Genomic DNA, 21,076 nt, shown 5'->3' with positions numbered 1-21,076 from the left:
TGTGTGTGTGTGTGTGTGTGTGTGTGTGTGTGTGTGTGTGTGTGTGTGTCAGCAAATTTTATAGTGCAGGTATTAATTGACATCTGTTGTCTTCCCTCACAGGTGAACATGGGGGTCAGTGTCCCTCCCACTCACAACCTGAAGTCAGTATCTCTGCAGACTCTGATGATGATAGTGGTCATAATGAAGCACAGGTGGAGTTGTCAGGGGCTGAATCTGTGCCATTGGTTGGTATCCCACTTTCACTCACAATGTCCCCACACACAGTCAGTATGTCCACACATGCCCAGTCCCCAGCAGCCACAGAAAATGGGCAATTGGAGGGTGATGGCATGGTACAGGCTAGTGTGGTGACTATGACAAGTGTGAGTGCAGACACCAGCCATAGCCAGACAGCAGGTGAGGTCCCACACAGGCGGATGGAGAGGGGTGCTTGAAGGATGACTGCTGCTCATCAAGCCCCTGTCACAAGTGTCACAGCAGGTGCCACCAGACCCATGTTTTGGTCCATCATGGAGGCACAGGCATGTTCTGAACACAACACTAGACAGATGCTTAGGGTCATGAATGCAACACTTCCTGACATGTGTGGTGACCTCCAATGCCTTGGTGATGCCTTTTGATATTATGCTGATGTTGTGAATAAACAGTGGGGTGAGACATTGCAAATCCTCGACCATGGAATGTCTGTGCTGGAGCATGTGGTGGGAGTAGGGCATTGGCCACATGGTTGTAGGTCAGCAACAAGAACAGCTGAGAGTCCACTGGGCCATGCACCTTCACTCTCCAGTAGTGGCAGTACCACCAGCACTACCAAAGGAAGGGTGCTGTCCACACCACAGCAGAGCAGGCCATGGGCATGTGGTCCTGGCTGGTCCCATTAGGGACATAGATCCAGCAGACAGCAGTCACCATCGGGGAGTAGTACTGCATCTGGCCTTGGGCCTGGTGGTGCCAGTGAGACTCCTGGCAGAACCAGTTCCTGTGTCCATGGCCGGAGACAGTGAACTGTACATCATGCCATGTATGGTCCATGCTTGTCCAACATACCCCTGTGTAGAGCAACCACATGGCTTGACTGTGTGCATACAAACACTCACACATCTCTATCATAGGCAGATCATCACCAGACACATACAGCACCTCTGCACGGCCCAGTTAGATAACAACCCCGCAAACACATACACATGATGTCAACCGTATGGCTCAGCCTAGGCCTCTGGCAAACCCACACCACACCTTGTGCATATGATGATACTTGCGCCACATACCTGTTATCCATACCATTGATGCAGGGACATAGTAATATGGGTCTGATGCACAGAATGAATATAGTACAGTGTAGTAATGTAATGCTGTGTAAGGTGCTGTCTGCTAGCAATTATTATGGGTACACATCAAAGTGTATGTACCTTTTTAGCTCTAATGCATTATTGCTGTTAGTACTGCTGACTGACTGTAGTCTCACATACTGTATTCTGTTTGTGTTCCAGGTGTCTGTGTGTCTGCAGGCTGTGGGCCTGGTGACATTACCAATGCTGAGTCTGGTGGAGTGGAAACACAGTGACCTTTTAATAGCCAAGGTACAGCTGTATATGTACATGTTTAACAGGTGTTTATGCATGCAATAGTGTGTGAGGGACAATGAGAGCAGACAGTGTGACCTTGCATACATACCCCTTGACAATGCCAACTAATCTTCATACATGTTACCTGGGTGTTCTGCAGTACCACAGTCTCATACATACAGAGGAGGTTACTTGAGTATTGGCACTAGGTCCCTCACAAGCCTAGCCATTACTTTAACCCCAGCTGATTCACCTATCTGCACCTGTTGCCCCTGACATTTCTTTCCCATCCACTTGAACTTGATGCAGTTGATAAGGGTATGCATGGTACTGTGTTTGACAGGTTTGGGGAGTGTATTCCTGACACAAGTCAGCCTGTCTTAGCCTAACCTGACAATCACCAGCATGTGTGTCTGCTATCTCATATGCAAGTCTGACCTCTTGTGCTGGTAGTGCCCACAGAGTCATAGTCTTATACATGGGGCAGCTGTTAAAGGACTGAGCTCAACCTCTACCTGCCCAGTTTTACAAACGATAGTGCTAGATGCATAACACAAACACCACAGTGGTAATGTAGTATTGCAGTGTCTGCCACTACTATTCAACTGGGTGACAATTACAGGAGGTATTAGAATTGCCAATGGTGGGTTCAGGAGCCGTTAACATGGCGCAGCCATCTGAAACACACACACACTGCTACATGGGGACATGCATTGAGACACACATGCACACAGAGTTGACACTTCTCATATTAGATGACCTATCTATTTATGTACAACACACAGTGATATGACTATTGCATGCACACAGTGCCCTTGTGTTAGAAACTGGGTAACTGTGCTTGTAAGGTGGATGACATCTGTAGGGGCTAAAACTAGGTTGGCAATGGGGGGATTAACAGGGTGGAAGAGGCACACAAAATAGTATAACCATCACATACCCACAGTAAAGACAAACACAGGGGATATGCATACAGAAACACATACACAGTTGCCAATAGACAGATTAGTAACCCTATGTATCCACTTGTATGTACTATAGTGCTAAAGAAACATTACATGCACCACAGAGATTTTATGCCTGGGACATAACTTACTACCTCTTACAACAATTAATCTTGGGAATGCCTTCATGGATGGTGTGATAAACCACCCAAAATAGTGGCTGGTCTCATATATTGCTCTTACAAACCTGGACAAGTGATAGAGTAACAGGCGTTGTATCAGCATGATGTTTCAGACAGGTACAAAGTCTGATGCTAACATGTCTGTCACTATGATAAGTGTGACATATTTGGCAATGGTTTCTAATAAATGACCATTGTTAGGGGACACAGACAACACATAGGTTGAAAACATCTGGATATTACATATACATCTATATAGTTGACTGGTATGGGCTGTATAGTTTAACATGGTGCATGTAAGGCAGGTGCCATTCACTGGCTCTTTAAAGTAATGCCATGGAGAGGGGGTCAACAGGCCTTATAACTAACATACCCAACCGCCACAAGGGATATGATTCACACACAAACACACACAGTACCATAGTTGCTAGTATTGAGATTAGAAACCCTACCTAATAAATGACCATTGTTAGGGGACACAGACAACACATAGGTTGAAAACATCTGGGTATTACATATACATCTATATAGATGACTGATATGGGCTGTATAGTTTAACATGGTGCATTTAAGGCAGGTGCCATTCACTTGCTCTTTAAAGTAATGCCATGGAGAGGGGGTCAACAGGCCTTATAACCAACATACCCAACCGCCACAAGGGATATGATTCACACACAAACACACATAGTACCATAGTTGCTAGTATTGAGATTAGAAACCCTACCTATCTAATTGTTTGTATTACACAGTTATTGCACACACCACAGAGATTATAGGGCTGAAGACTGTATACAGATACTTCTAAGGTGAATGACATCAGCAGGCCTTGTAAAGTAGGGCACTGGGAAGTGTAATGGGTGGGAAAGGCCTCAAAATACTTTAAACCACATACATACACACTTACAAACAATACTATACACACTTATACACAACACACACACAAATTTTCCAAAACTGACATTAGAACCCATGCCTATCTAGTTATTTGTACTATACTGTTATGTAATTAAATTATGCACCACTGCGCTTATAGGGCAGATGGTTGTCCAAAGGTCAATGACATCAGTGGCCCTTGTAAAGTAGGGCAATGGGAAGTATACTGGGTGGAACACATCTCAAAATGGTATAACCCACCCCCCCAGCACTTGTCACGGAGCTTATAGGGCTGAGTACTGTCCAAAGGTACTTCTAAGGTAAATGACATTAGGAACCCTTGTAAAGTGCAGAAATTGTAAGTATACTGGGTGGGAAAAGCCTCCAAATACTTTAACCCCCAACATACACACTTACAAACACTTATATGCATACACATATTTGCCAGAACTGAGATTAGCACCCCCTACCTATCTAGTTATTTACACTACAGTGTTACATAGTTTTTTCATGCACCACAGAGCTTATAGGCCTGAGGACTGTCCAAAGGTAGTTCTAAGGTGAATGACATTAGCAGACCTTGTAAAGTAGGGCAATGGGAAGTATACTGGGTGGGAAAGGCCTCAAAATACTTTAACCTCCAAATATACACCTTTACACACACACTTATTCCCACACACATTTACCAGAACTAAGATTAGGAACCTCTACCTATCTAGTTATTTACAATAACATGTTATGCAATTATTTCATATGCCACAGAGCTTATAGGGCTGAGAACTGTCCAAAGGAACCTTTAAGGTGAATGGCATCAGCAGCCCTTGTAAAGTAGGGAAATGGGGAGTGTACTGGGTGGGTAAGGCTTCAAAATGCTTTAACCTGCAAACATACACACATAGAAGCACTAATGTACACACACACAAACATGCACACACACACACACACACACACACACACACACACACACACACACACACACACACACACACACACACACACACACACACACACACACACACACACACACACACACACACACACACACACACACACACACACACACACATTAGCCAGAACTGAGATTAGAATCCCTGCCTATCTAGATATTTATACTACAGTGTTACACAGTTATTGGATGTGCCGCAGAGATTAGAGGGCTGAGGGCTGTCCAGAGGTACTTCTAAGGTGAATGCATTAACAGCCCTTGTAAAGTAGGGCAATGGGCAGCATACTGGTTGGGAATGGCCTAAAAATCTTTAACCTGCAAACATACACACACTAACATTTTCAGGACTGATATTGGAACCCCTACCTATCTAGTTATTTGGACTATAGTGCTACACAGTTATCGCACATGCCACGGAGCTTATAGGGATAAGTGTCCAAAGGTACTTCTAAAGTGAATGACATCAGCAGTTCTTGTACAGTAGGGCCTTTGGATGTATATTGAGGGGGATATGCCTCATAATACTTTAACCTACAAACACACATGCACACAAGGTGGGTGATGTGATATTACAACCCCCTACCTCAGTACTATTACACAATGTGGCTCACCTTCATGCTGCACATGCGACTGGTTGCAACTGTATGCAACTGTCCATAGCAGGACATTGCTCTATGCCTTTCAGGTATCCCTGTCTATGACTCACTCTGTGTGTGTGTCTCCCTGTGTTTCTCCCTCTCTCTCTATCACTGTCTGTCTCTCTCTCTTCCCCATGTCTATGTGTGTATGCTTGAAGTACTGCTATATGTTGCCCATATGTATGTCTGTGTATCACACACAGCAGATGCAGATATATCACATATGGGCTACCTACAGCTAGCTGAGGGTAATCATTTCTGATGGGTGTGGGTATAGTTAGTTGAGGTGTACATAGCTGTCTGTATGCAAAGACATCTATGCACAATACTGTTATATACTCAGATGTGGGTTTAGACATGAGCTGTAATTCTGTAAATGTATAAGCATGCCCAGTATGGCCTTCTTTAGTAAGTGTGGGACTCCATTCCAGAGATAGTTGTACCATGGCCTGGTGTTTTGTGTGTTACAGCCATACCTGTCAACCTGTTACTGCAAGAAATCTGGAGATAGCTTGCCAAAATGGGGGACAATGGCCCAAACATAGGGAGATACTGTAAATATTGCTCTTATTAAAGTAGAAAGTTGCTAGAGTAACAGGGTTTGTTTTAGCAGATATCGTCTGATATATATGCCATCTGATGCTGAAATGAATTGTGTCATTACTTACTGACAGATATCCTCAGATCATCACAGTGATTTACCTGGGATATACAAGATGTATGATGGACTGACCAAAATATTGAGCCAAACTATGGACTATCTTGCCAAATCCGGCTGGTTGAGAGGTGTGGCTGCAGCTGATTGGTTGATGAAGCTGTGTAAACAGTCCAGCACCTCAGTGATATACTGGCTGGGGATCTCCTACTTGTGTGGTATTCTTCTTAACTGAAAAGTCATATCCTGGTGTGGGTACAGAGTGCATTCTACTGAGCAGAGATGTCCATTATATGTGCGGTATATTTCACATAGCACTGTGATTTCCAGCTATGTCAGTGGCAGAGCAGTATAGACTAATGTGGTGAACCACTGACAGACATTTGTTTATAGGTTAATAGGTTGATATGAGGTTAATAGGCTATTGGGCCTGAAACTCTTATAACCCTCATAGATGTGAGTGTAGCCCATGTGAAGACATGTCAGCACACAGAGCCCCTGTCCAGCAGGGACACAGGTGGAATCACAGGACTGTATTTTCTGTTTCCCATGCACTTATATGAGGAACACTTCACAAGGAGTATTGCGGCACTCAGGTTGATGTGGACAGGGAGTGATGTCCACAGATGGGGGAGTGTGTGGGACATGTATCTGTTACACCAACAAGCACTGTTGATATCACAGACCAGGTTGATGGTGCACCTACAGGGTGTTCAAGTGGGCCTTGCCTTCCAGATGTGCAACAGTCCCATCACGTCAGGGTCTGGTTTGCTTTGTATGCCAGACAGAGGCCACTTTTGAGGAGTCTGTATGGGATTGCGTAGAGGGGCAGTGCTGTTTTCTCTGGTCTCTCCAGTTGTGTAGGGTAGATGTTTGGGGTCCTCGAATCTCCTGGTGAGGAAACTGGTCTCTCCAGCTGCTGCATGTGCTTTGTAAGGTACATGCCGGAGAGGGTGATGTACAAAATAATTAGCCTTATAAGCTTACCATACATGGATCGTATGACCTCTTTTGTCCCTGGATGATACCTTTACTTTTGAGTTGGCCCATCTATGAACTTTCTGTACAATGGAAGCAACATGGTGCACAGATATCAGGTTATCAGGTTACTATCAAACTGGGTGGCCAAATGCCTCAGTACTGATTGTGTATGTAGGACATTGTTGTTAATGTGATAATATGTGGGGGCACCCGTCTCCTCGGTGGGGATGATGATGCGTCTGCAGGCATTCAGCTTGAGGCCATGTTTCTGGCATCAGTCATTTGTTTGGTTGCGACCCTGTTGTAGGACAGCCACATCACTTTGGGTATTGATGACTGCTCCCAGCTAGCAGTCATCTGCCAACTTGGTCAGTCATAGACCAGTGTTTTTGGCCTGCACCTCAGGGAAGTATGGCCTTTATACCAGAGGACCCCAGACAGAACCCTGTGGTATGCCATTAATTATGGGTGACTGCTTGGGTTGGCTACCCCTATTATGAACATGTGGGTCCTAAATGAGCTAGTTTGCTACCCATCTGGTAACATATGGATTGCTGCCTAGTTGACAGAGTTCATGTACTATGGCTGAGTGGGGAATAGTGTGTAAGGCTTTGGCTAAGTCAAGATGGCCGGAGTGCACCATCTTTCCCTCATCCAGCCTTTGTTGGCTGTCTCAGGGAAGTCATCCAGAGTTCACTGACATACCTCTCCTTGAGAAAGACAGACTGTGTGGGGTCAAATATTTGATGTTTGCCAATGTCCCTTTTAATGAGGTCCATGATGATCCATTGCATGGCCTTTCAGATCAGGATAGTTAGGCTCAAGGGTCTTTAATTTACCAGAGCTGTGAACACTCCACCTTGGTGTACAGGGATGACAGTGGCTATCCACCACTCGCCTGTGACAAAGGCGGTTTTCAGGCTTTGGTTGTGTTGGGTGTGTAATGATGCTGCCAGTTCATGCCTGGGTTCATGTAGGTAGCAGGCTGGGATGTAGTCAGGTCCCTTGGAGGCTGTCTTCTTGGCTTTGAGAGGGCAGTGATGGCCTGTTCCCTAGTGATAAGGGTGGGGTGGTCAGATACTGGAGATATCCTGCTTTCCTGATGGGGGTGGAGGAGAGACATTCCCATTGAATCTGTCAGCCAGTAGATTGGCTATAGCTATAGCATTTGTGTATGTGGTGTCCTTGACCACCAGTTCTTCACAGATCTGGGTGCTTCCTTTGGGAATGCAGACAATTGTCAGGAAGGCCTTATGATTGCCTGTCTTAGATGTGGGCAATTTAGACTTGGGGATGACTTTAGAGGTTTTCATTGGTGCTCTTATTTGTTTGTCCAGGTGGGTCTATATTAGAAGACCGAACACTTAGGTGATCAAACACCTAAACATCGATCTTCTAATTTTGAACCGCACATTGTCGAACATCCCAGGGAAACACATCCTTCGACCACAACACAAAAAACATTACTTTACATCTAAATTAAGTGGGGGGCTTTACCCCCCCCCCCCTAACTAAATATACCAATGATCCGAGATCGTTCAACAGTAGGGAAATATCAAACTTTGGCGAACGGCCAAGGGAAATCTTTCCCTGTGTTAAATCTGCCATTCACCATTTTTTGCTTTCGATATTTGAAGATCGATGATTAGGTGTTCAATCATCTAAACATTCGGTCTTCTAATATAGACCTGTCCAGGCTAGGAGTGATTACTTTCAGTTGTGCACCTGCTCCTTCTCGGTCCTGGATATCAATGTCATCCTTTTGTGACACAGTTCCTTTACTGCAGATGTCTGCAGACTGGTTTACTCTCCCTTGTGGATGATGATGTTGTCCTGTCAGGTATTCCTGATTCCATGCATCTGTATATATCTGCTGGTATAGTATTTTTGTGTATATGTGGACATTGGTGCCTATTCCTACAGTGGTGTAGGGGACTCTTCTGCTGTTTTTACCATTCCTCTGGTGGTTGCGCTCAGCTTAGGAGATATTTTCATTTTACCATGGCTAGAGGGGGGTCAGTAGAGCTGGTGATATCGAACATGACAGACTTTTTGCCAGATCTTGCCAGGGAGGATGATACCACGGGGTGCTGCAGTGATTAATCATGTTGGTTATTGCCAAGTCTGACACAAGTATCACATCTTGTAGGGGTATCAAGTAGCTGTCCTAAAAATTTAGCATTGATAAGATGGGGGAATCTCTGTGCATTTCTGTTCTGGCATGGCTGGTCTTCCAATCAGTGGTTAGGTAATATCAGTCAGTCAGGATTAGGGTAACAGGTTCAATCTTGCTAGATTTGTAGAGGGACAGATATGTGGGGTGGGTATCCTGAGTCAGATATGTTTGCCTGTAGCTACTTATAATTAGCATAGGGGTCTTGCATCAGTTAACTGCACGTGAGTGTCTTGTGTGTGTCAGACTGTATGAGCAGCATGGAGGTGTGTGTCTGTCTAATATTTCTTTATACTCCACCTCCTTTGACTTTGTTGTGCCCATTCTGGGGTCTGGCTGTGTGATGAGTGATCAGGTAAGGATGGGTGGCTCCCCACAGCTGTAGCCCAGATTTCTGTGAGTGCATGTCTATCACCATCTGCCAGGGTTACAAATGCTTGCAATGGGTACATTTTCCAGTTTAGACTCCTAGCATTTAGCAGCATGGCCTCTATTTTGCATTTTGTTGAGTGTTATATGTTGGTAGTATTGGCCCCATGACTTTCCCTAAAAAGGCACTATGGGGGAAGCAATGACCTTTGCCAGAGGCCTGAAGGCCAAGTGAGACAGATGCAGGCCTTCTCTAGTACAGCAGCATCTGACAATCATTTTTTCCAGGTGATCCTGCGTTCTACATGAAATGAGCCTGGTCTAACCAATGACATTGGTAATAACCTGATAGACTTCATTCCTATCTAGACTCACTAAACTAGGTATAAATCCCTATGTCACCAACTGGTTCACTGACAGAATCCACACTGTGAAAGTAGCAGACTCTAAATCCAACTTCAGACCAGTGACATTAAGTCCTGGGTCCTCTCCTGTTTGGTATCTACTTCTCTGAAGTACAGACTAAGACAGAAGGTCTTTGGCTAACATGACTGCAAACTAGCAGCCATAATCAAAGGGCCTCACTGAAAGTGTGATAAGAGAACTTGGGACATAGGTGGACAGTAGTCTCTCCTTTGATAATCACATCGCCACAGTAGTGGTGGCACACCTCAACACAAACTTTCTTATCCAGGAAAACTCTGGAACAAACTACTTATCTATATCAAACAAAGCTCCATCATTGCACCACTACATCTGCTGTGGTCCTTGGACTGTTTGTATTGCTATGTTATTATGAGACTGCATGTTGTCCCTAGCTGTCAATCAATTAATAATGCTCTGCCAAACATGCCTGTCATTCTAGGGATATGGATGGTGGCCAGTGACTTGTTGTGGCAGCCATTCATAACCTGGCAGTACAATAACTTTCACATCTCAGCTGTTTGAACCAGAAACCTGAGGGACAGGTGTTAAATATTGCCGTTACAAACATAGATAGCTGCTACAATGACAGATTTTGCATTAGCATGCATTTTTCTAAAGAGTATGAAGTCTGAAACTAGCATCTGTTCATTATTTTCTGACTTTAATCTTTCACGATTTGCAAATGATTTGCCAAAAAAAAAAACACTTTTTCATGACAAACAGCAGACTTATGATGCAAAACTCTGGACATTTTACAAAATTCTGTACAGTTGACAGGTATGCTAGACACTGTGTAGGTTACTCTGAGTTGTGTACTATCCATATGGGTGGTCCCCTATTCCTGACTTGTCCATCTTTCCTGCACTAACGGATATTGACTTCTGGACAGTGTGTACAGGTCCTACTGTAGGTGTAGCTGACATGCAAAATAGTTCTCACAGAAAGTCTTGGAACATGGACCCTGTCAACCACAGTACTGTACCTAGGCCACTATGCAACTACAGCCAAGTGTAAGTGCTGCCCACTTCTTGATAGTATTAACCATGCATATAGATAGCTCATCGACCCCTGCATATTGTGGGCGTGCAACAGGTTATCGAGTTGATTGGGATGGCCCTGGGAACGTGTGCTCTGCTGCTATTACCCTACAAACATACATGTTACTGCATTTCTATGGGGACACGAGTGTGTTGCTGGGGGAGGAGCATACTTGTCAACTGTACACATTTGCACAAACTGTGCAGATGTTGGCTTTACTTTTTGACTCCATTTAGCATAGTGTTGTACCTGTCTTGGAGAATACTGGCATATCACTAAAGACCGAAGGTTAGGATGTAATGGCAGACTTTTGGGTCTTAGACTTCCTACCCTTCAGAGACTTCATGCAACTGCAAGACCCGGTGTGATATCACTGTGTAAGTCTGTCAGAGGACTATTTCATCATTGTCCCTATTTGTGGACATTTGCCAGACATTTCTTAATGGCTTCTACAGCTGACTTGCTGGGAGAGACTGAGGGATGAGTATGGGACCCCAACATTGACTTCCATTCATGTGACCTATGACCCCCCAGTTAGTTTTACCCCCACATACACTGCAGTGAGTTTTGTCATCTAGGGGACTACTGCATACTCTGTGGAAGCCAGTATTGGGCAAATATTTCTTGTTGTCCCACATAGCTGTCATTTGTCTGTTGCTATCCCGGTAGGCCACCCCATTCCCTTGCATACATGCAGCAATACCTGAGATATACTACCAAAATAGACTACTATATTCATCTACTGTTAAGAAGTGTGACTTACCTCGTGTCTGTGGCATTGAGAGGATGGTGCTTGAGGGCTGACTCTTTCGGATGCACACAGTACATGGTCTATACATGGTTACATGGTAAGATAGAGGTAGTGTGATGTGTGTGGCATCCATTTTACTGCGTGTGTGAGTCGGAGAGAGGTGCCAGTCCCTGGGTCCCTAGGTTGTCAGTATATGTGCTATGTGTTACCTCTTTGCCAAGGCCAGGGTGTACTGGGCATGACTACATCTGCCTACAGGGGCAGGCTCAGGGGATTCCTCCTCAATGTCCCCCTGTGCCTGTGGAGGCCTTGGCAATGGTGGGGGGGCTGTGTGCCCCTTCCCTGTGATGTTTCTACCACAGCTGTTTCCACAAGATCATATCATGCAGCATGGCACATACTATGAACATGTGCGCTCATGCAGTTGGAGAGTACTGCAAGCCTCCACCAGATATGTCAAGGCAGCAGAACCGTGACTTGAACATCCCAAACACACACTTTATAATGTTCCTAGTTTGTGTGTGTGCCTCATTATGGTATTCTTCAGTGAGTGCATGTGCATTTCTGATAGGTGTCATGATCCACAGTTCCAGTGCATAGCCAGCATCCCCCAGAAAATGGCCATATGGGCTGTCCCCCCTGGCAAATGCCTGGTACAGCTATGAGGCATGCTAGATGTGGGAGTCATGATAGCTACCAGGGCTGCCAGCACACACATTCATTATAATGCCCTGGGCATTGCACATGACCTGGCAGTTGATGGAGTGATAGCCCTTGCAGTTGACATACACTATACCATCTTCACAGGGTGGTGGTTTGATGTGGACGTGAGTGTTATCTATGGCACCCAGTACCTCTGTGTAGTCTGCTATACGGTGGAAGAGATGAATATTGCTGGTCCTCTCCTCAGGGGTTCTTGGGAAATAAATGTGCTCACCGGCATGTGTTTGCATGGAATCCAGGAAATAGTGGAGTACCCTGGATGCAGATGCCTGTGAGACCACCATGATGTCCCCAGTTGGTCTTTGGAAAGTACCTGTAGCTAGTATTCTTAAGGCTACACATACCTTGGTTTCAATGGGGATGGGTTCCCCTCTGTTGGCTGTGGGTCTGAGGTGAGGCCGGTAGAGCTCGGTGAGTTGCTGGAGTATGTCCCTGTCCACCCTGTAGTGCTCTAGTATCTCCAGATCATGTAGCCCCTGGAAGGTTATCATGTGTCTGAACGCTCTTCTCCTCCTCAGTCTGGGCTGGTTGTCATCATTATCCTCATCAACACCCTCAGTCTGTAGCACAAACAGATGTAGCAAAGCAGCAGCAACCCCTAACATTGTAGTCATTTAAAATTCCAAAGTGTGTACACCAATGGTGCAGAGTTTGTGGGAAAAACCAGACTGAAAGGTGTTTGCATACGTTATACTGGTGTGCTGCAGATGCTGCCTGTGTGATTGGCTTACTATGAGTTCTTCCACCTGCCAGCTACATTATTGAGGTGTTTGAATGGGCCACTGTGACTGGCAGAGTCGGTATTAGAGATTTATAGTTAATTTCCTTTATTCTGCTATTTCCTTTTTTTTCTCTATTTCCACTGTGTTTAAGCCCTGCGGCATGCCGCGCAAACTGTTTTAGCTGGTGTAAACATTGCTGAGCATAAAGGCCCTCTCCTGGACATGAGCACACTCACCATTTCTTGAAGCATCTAACCACAGTTAAGTAGCCTCAGACACACCCCCTTGCTTATCTGTGCTTAGCTGAGTGCAAATATGTGTGCTTACACCAAACATAACACATCCCCTTCTTATGTCAGCTGCTTCTTCTGCTTACACCACCACATTACAGCTGCTACACGGTTAGGTACCTGCAGACACAGTCTCTCATTTTGCTATTCAATAAATTTAGCTCATTTGCATACCCCACTGCCTTAGTTTCTAGTTACACCACTACAACAGAGCCTATGTCCTTAGCTACCACTATTAACTGTTATTGTTATGAGTCTGCCTGCTGTCCCTTATAATGGAAAAATTCATCTTTCATATAAAATTGTCTTTTTACATTTTTTTATTTTCTGCATGATCACATTTGTGCACCGCTGCACTCCAGTTAAACGGCCAAAATTGGCCCAAAATTCTTTGATTTGTATAATTTTAAAAACACTTTTGCTTGTCAATGGCCATAGTTTTGGCTATTAGCATGCCTAATAATCATAATACATGCTTTACTTTGAGCTGCCCTGCCCCTGTTTTGATTTTTTGCAGAAATGTACACGGTTAGTAACCGAATATATTTCTGCTGCGGACACGGCTCCAACACGGATGCCTGTCTGCTTGCTGACTCACTAATTAATCTCATTTGCATGGTTTTCACCAGCAAATGAGGTGATTAGCATTATTCCATGGTGCCCATGTTAGAATAGTGCTGGGAAGCTTGTGCACGCCCCCAGCCTTGTTTACTGGATCGCTCAGGCTCCAATCTCTGTGTTCGAGCCATGCAACTATTCTTACACTGAGATTAGCTCCATGTAAACTTTATTGAATCCTGGCCATAGTTATTCTCTAGTTGCCATAATGGATAAGGTCTTTGCCTTCTATGCCACAAGGTATAAGGTTTGATCCTGTCCTCCAAACAGTGCCTGTTTGGAGTTTGCATGTTCTCCTTGTGCCTCTGCAGGGCTTTTCTGGTCTTTGCAAAACATGCTGAGTGTTTCTATCTTAAACCCACCTAAAAAGTAACTGTGGACTTCAGCACAGACTCTAAATGGCCACCTTTAGGGGGAAGAGTTGTATAGAACGACCACTTTTACTGTGGTGCACAGTATCCTCATGATGGGAGAACATGGATCATAGATAGCATGCTGTGGCAGGGCTAGTCACTTGATAGTGTAAAAATGGCTCTAGGTGACCTGGTTTTGTTGACTAACAATGGGCATGAGAATTTGCTGGCAATAAGTTTTTAAATCTCAGCCTACTTCAACATATGCCAGGGACCCATGCTAACAGTGGGAAGGGCTGGTGTTCAATGACTCCATCTTGGCTTATTTGGGATAGATCTGTTGAGTGACAGCTGGATATAAAACCAATCAACCTGCCAAACATGAACTAAGAATTGCCAGGGTCTATATTATAAGATTGTTGGTTGAAAACATCGGACACCATATGGTCGACACCATATGGTCAATGTCTTCAAATATCGAACTTATAAAAACAACCAAAAAAAAAAAGAAAAAAGTACCCTAACGGATTTAATCAGGGGGGCAAGCCCCCCTGCACCCCCCACTACTTAAATATATCAACTCCATGACCGCACTACATTGCAAATGGAAATCTCCCCTTACGGAGATTTCTGTTTACACGTTCAATGTGCACTTTCGCTATTCTCATGTCAACAGTATCAGCTTCAATATTGTTGGCTTTTGAGAATATAATATAGACCCAAATTGCCATACTAGGTTCACTGATGGGACGAGGCTTGGAAGTGGATGACATGATGGTAAGGAGGGTGCTGGACATCCTACATATCCAGGAAACAAGATGGAAGGGCAGTGCAGCATAGCCACCTTGGTTGAGATTCAAAGCTCAAAATGGTGTGGGAATTGTGGTGAGGGAGAGGCTTCAGAAGACAGTGAGAGATGTGATCAGAATTAATAATAGACTCATGGCAATCTGATTGCAATGTAAAGATAGGGCACTATTCATAATCTCAGCCTATGCCTCACAGCAGGACTGTGATATTGAGGAAAAGAGTACATTCAGACAGCCACTGCAGGACCTACTTCATAAAGCAGGACAACATGAATTGGTGCTCATAACAGGTGACCTGAATGCACATATCAGGACAGACAGAACAGGATATGAGGACTGCCTGGGTCCACATGGGTGGGACAATAGGAGTAAAGAAGGAGAGGACATTCTTGATGTCTTTCTGACAAATGTCTTGGCTTGATGGTAGCCAACACATGGTTCAGACATTGAGACAGTCACATACAAAAGTGACCAACATGTAACTCATGTAGATGTCCTCCTAGTAAGGAAAGGAGACTGGGGTGGAATAAGTGATTGCAAAGTTATCCCTTGTGAAATAGTGAGTCCACAGCATAAACCACTGGTTGCCACAATCAGCTGCAAGCAGTGGTCAGAGAAGGTTCTGAGGTTAACTGAGACCAAGCTGAAGACCTGAACACCTGGAAGTTGACTGAAGAGAAAGCACAACAGTTCAAAGAATTACTCATGGCTCTAGCACCTCAAGAAGAAGAATGGAGCTGAAGAAAAATGGCAGTGCCTCAAAATAGCATGTGTAAGGGCTACAGAAGAGATAATCAGCCAAGACAGTTATGGAAATAAGGTATTTAAGGAAAGCTGGTGGTGGAAAACATAAGTCCTGGAAGTCATCAAAAAAAAGGAGTGCAGGAAAAAGTGGGAGATAAAAAGTCAGACCAGGCTATGCTGGCTAACAAAGAGGCTATGAGAAGAGTTACCAAAGCAAAGAACAAGGCATCAGAGGCACTCTACCAACTTCTGGAAAGTGACTCAGGGGATGGCACAAAGAAACTGTATCAGTTTGCAAGGCAAAGATGGAAAGATAAAGAAAATAGTCAGACACCCTTCATAAGGGATACCAGCAACAACCTGCCACCAGTCCACAGGACATCAAAAGCAGATGGAAGGAGTACTTCCAACATCTTCTGAATGAAGAAAACCCCACAGAAGCTGTACTGCTCCACGCACACACAGCCTATAATGAGAGAAGAGGAGGTTTCCCCAATAAAAGAAGTAAGAACAACACTAATGAAAATGAAGCCGGGGAAAGCAGCAGGCTCTTATGAGATTACAGCAAATATGATAAAACTATTGGGTGAGAGAGAGGAGAAATGACTCCTGAGGGTACTCATGGCAGTATGGAGAGAAAGACATATCTCAGATGGCTGGATAATAAGCATGCTAGTGCCAGTGTTCAAGAACAAATGGAACATTCACAACTGTGGGCAGTACAGAGGTATCAAACTTGGGTTCATATTAGAAGCTCGAAGGTCCTGTTCAGCGAATATGAAAAGAGCAACACCTATTGCGTGGACAACAAAAACAGTGAACATTCAAAACCGGGAAATTCAAAATGTCAATTCATCATAATTGGCCCGTCTGCAGTATAGATCCGTAAGGTAAGTGTGCGATAGATACAGACCTTAGGGTTAGGGTGTGGGTTAAGGTAAATGCATAGATAGGTAATGTATGTAAAGTTTAATGTAGGGTTAGAAGTAAGGTTTTGTTAAGTGTATGTGTGTGGATTATTTATTTTGTTTGGGTATATCTCTGTAGGGTAAGTGTGCGATAGTTACGGACCTTAGGGTTAGGGTGCGGGTTAAGGTAAGTGCATAGATATAGTGTATGTATGTGTTTATTTATTTTGGTTGTGTAGGTAGTATGTTGCGGGCAGTGGGGTTGGCCGAGTATGACGATTCATGATTTTAAATTTCGCGGTTTAGAGCATTCGGTGTATTTGTGGTTTGGTAAATATGTGCCACTCTTCGTATTCAATGAACAGGACTTTCGAGCTTATACTATGAACCCATCAAACTTCTGTCACACTGCATGAATGTTCTGGAGAGGGTGAGGGATAAATGAATATTCAGAGTAGTAGAAAGTAAGATGAAAAATGAGCATTTCAGATTAAAATCAGGATGCAGCATGACCAACCTGATGTTTGCAGTGAGATAGATACTTGAGAAGAAGCTAGAAATGAGGAAAGAGTCCAACTGGACTTTCCTACACCCGGAGAAAACATATGACAAGATGCCAAGAAAGCTGATTTAGGCAGTCCTGCAGTGGTTTGGAGTCCTAGAAACACTGGTAGAATTAGTGCATGAGGACCCAATGGCTCAAGTATGAACAGTGCTCGGTCTTATAGAGAGGTTCGCAGTGGGAATGGTTGTGCATCAGGGTTCAACTCTGAGCCCACTGCTGTTCATACTGGTGAAGGACTACATTAGCAAATGGGGCAGAGGGGGCAGGTCAGCAAAGCTGCTGTATGCAGACAATGTAGCATTACAGGCAGACTCTGAGCAAAAGCTTCAGCAAAGGGTAGGGGAATGGAATGCAAAACTGAAGACAAATGGGATAAAACTGAATACAGATAATACAGTTGTAATGGCAACAGATGGGAGAAATCAGAAGAAGCTGAGAACTAAGATACAAGGGAAAACAGTGGAACAGGTAACACATTCAAGTACCTGAGAGGGTTGATTGAGGAGAAGGAAAGTCTGAATGAGGAGGTCAATGCTAGAATCAGAGGGGATGCAGCCAAGTGGTATTGAGTGTCATGTGTAGTGTGTGTGACAGAAGAATGCCAAAGAAGCTGAAATATAAGGTGTGCAAAACAATGGTGTGACTAGTACTACAGAGGCAGAGCAGTTGAGGAAGTTACAGGTGATGGAGATAAAGTGCCTGAGATGGGTGGTAGAATGTAAACTGTGGGGCAGACACATAAATATGGACATAGGAACAGAAACTAAATAGCTCTAATTGCAGAAAATGTCAAAGAGAACAGGGTATGGTGCTTCAGGCTCATGAGCAGAAAAGCAGAAAACAATCTGTTGAAGGAGATTTGGGATAGACAGGAAGAAGCAGGAGGAAATGAAGATGTCCAGCAAAGAGCTGGATGGATTGTGTGAGAGAAGACCTGTGACAGTCAGGCATGAGTGTTGAAGAAAGTAGGAGGGTGGCATTGAATAGGGACAGATGGTGACAAATGACATGACACTCCAGCCCCATGTAGAAAATGGGACAAAAGGGGGCTGATAATGATTTGATTTACTGCTAGGCAATCCTTTACAGGAATGTGTGTGGATTTTATAGAAGATTTCTGAAAATTTTTAATAATAGTGAGGGAAGTAGTGTATTGTATTAATAAGAAAGTAATAGAAGAAAAATGTGATAATATGTGATGTTGCAAAGGCTTTGGATAATTTGTGACAGGGGCAGTAATGGAAAATTCTGTGACAGGGTGATTCACTTATTGAAGTCAGAATGTTAACATTCATCACTGAGAGTCTTAGTGAGTGGATGAGTAAGTAAGGAGGACAGGCTGAAGAAAGAATTAAGACAGGGGTTTCCAATAAGTGAGATATTATGCATCCTAATTATGAATGCTGGTGTCAGAAAGAGGAAGGTCAGGAGAGGGTATTGAGATTAGGATGGATCTGCCAAGCCACTTTATAGCACCTGTGTACTTTCTGCTGTGTAAGGTGCACTACCCTAGTTCATTTCTACCCCTGCTTCACTTTTTGTGTTTATCACTATTATGTTCTAACCTCAGTAACAATCCTTATCTCCTTTCCTAGTTAATAATTAATGCAAAACCCCTTCACATACCATTTACTAAATTCAGAACCAGAAATAGGCAAGAAACGTATCCTTCCATTAGTTATTGGTTTAACCACACATTTCAGCCCTGACCACTGTAATGAAATAATACAATTGCAAGATTCTGGTAATTGAAGCATTCATGCCAGTTATTGAGCAATGGACAGATAAGAAATTAAAAACATGCTCTCATAATCTTATAAAAATGTTCTATTTTGAAAGTTCATTAGGGTCTATCCCAGTGTGAGATGGAATCTATGTCTGACATTTGACACTCCATTTTAAAAGGAAAAATAAATGTGTGTTTTTTCTGCATTAATAACCAACTGTTTTTGCAAAGTTGTTTCTTTCAATAGGTACTGGTGAGGGATTGCTGACCCAGGTAAAGACAGATCCCTTACACCACAATATCTTGACATGAAACTTTGACTAATATCAACCTAGCTGCAGCACTCAGGTCAGATCTAGTACTAACTGACATAGGCCACTGCTTATGGCCTGGTCCTGGATAGAGGACCCTATAAACATGACAAAAAAAATCTCCCAACCCCAGCTGCCACTTGGCTGATCTGTTTGACATGTGAAAAGCTCCAAGAAATCTCTATCTCTCTCTCTCTCTCTCTCTCTCTCTCTCTCTCTCTCTCATTGGCTTGAAAGTGCAGTGGAACCTGAATGATAATGGCAGCCTAAATTGGAAGATAGCCTTAATTTTAAGGGCACGGAACCCTGCATGATGACTTAGTGTTAGGGGATGTGTTCCAGACCCCTTTTTATTATGCATCTACTCTGAATTCTGTACCTTTTAGGGGAAGTTATATAAATGATAGAGATATAAGTGTGATTCTCTAAAATGCAGTTCAAATTGAATTGTGTCCAACAAATTGTGTCTTACTGAAGTTGTCCATACACAGCTCCACATCAATCAAAATATGCCATAACATGACAATTCTGTTTCTGTGCTGTTATTTATAGTTCTGCACAAAGTATGTGCATTCCAATATAAATATTAATGGCAAATACATCAAATAGGTTCATAGGTTCATAGGTAGGTACTAGGCTATCGTCCCAAAGGCCTACGTAAGCCTAGGCAACAAGGTTCCCTGGCTTATGCCACCCAAGTGCCACTATCGAGCAGAGATACAGAAGTGATCCTCGGGGTGTATTTCCTATTTCCCATCCACTCATCAAGATTTTTCTTGATTATAATTTCTTTGTTCTGCCTTCTGTCATTGTGACATTTTTAGTTTCTTATTTGTATACATGAACCTGACAAATTAACCAAATAATGTTTTCATTTATTTTGCAAAAACTGTACAAAGTGACATTCAAAACTGTAAGTATCTTGGTTTCCACATTTATCTTTGAAAATTCCAAATAACATTAAGGACAGCTGTGAAAGGACAAGATAACAATATGTGAAAACTAGATTTGAAGTTATGCACTGAATGCAGTTGTCACTATGTTTAAACATGATACAGTATGCAGTGATGCCTTTCTGCAAATAAAGTTTTCAGCTGTAATTCAAAATATAGATTACAGATTTGATTTTGCAAACATCAGATTAGTTAGACTGAGTGCAAACCTTATTTTTAAACTGATGATATGTCTCATCCTTCAAAATACAACAGACTTGAATGTGCTAAGTGGTATTCATACTTAAAGCTCAGCTGTTTTGTATAAATCAAGTAAATGCATTATTCAGATGGCATGAAAACAGTGTTGGGTTATTCACTGACTGTGCAAGGAATGCCTTACTAACATTTTTTTGTTTCTTTCCAGAATAGAAAATTTGAAAAGACCCATCTCATTTAAGTAACCCAGTGATGACTGCCATAAAATGGGTCTTTACAACTATGCAGGAAGTACTTATAAAATTAGTAAACGTAATTTTCTTTAGGTCATATACACTGCATCCATAGCTCTCTGGACAAAGCCTAAAATAATTGGGTGGGGGGACAATGACCCCAAAACAGGGGCAGATTTTAAATATTGCTCTTAAAAACTTAGTTGCTTGATTAACAGGAAGCGTGTTAGCATGCATTTTCTGAAGGATATGAAGTCAGAAGCTCAAATATATGTCATTACCTAGTGACTTCAATCCTCTGATTTGCCAGAAAACCAAACATTTTATTAGTAAATATCTAAAAATATGAGGCAAAAAATCTGAACAGTTGAGAGGTATG

The sequence above is a fragment of the Protopterus annectens genome, chromosome 2.part1, assembly GCF_019279795.1.
Source record: "Protopterus annectens isolate FY-2018-M chromosome 2.part1, PAN1.0, whole genome shotgun sequence".
Taxonomy (NCBI): domain Eukaryota; kingdom Metazoa; phylum Chordata; order Ceratodontiformes; family Protopteridae; genus Protopterus; species Protopterus annectens.
This window is presented reverse-complemented; position numbering follows the sequence as displayed.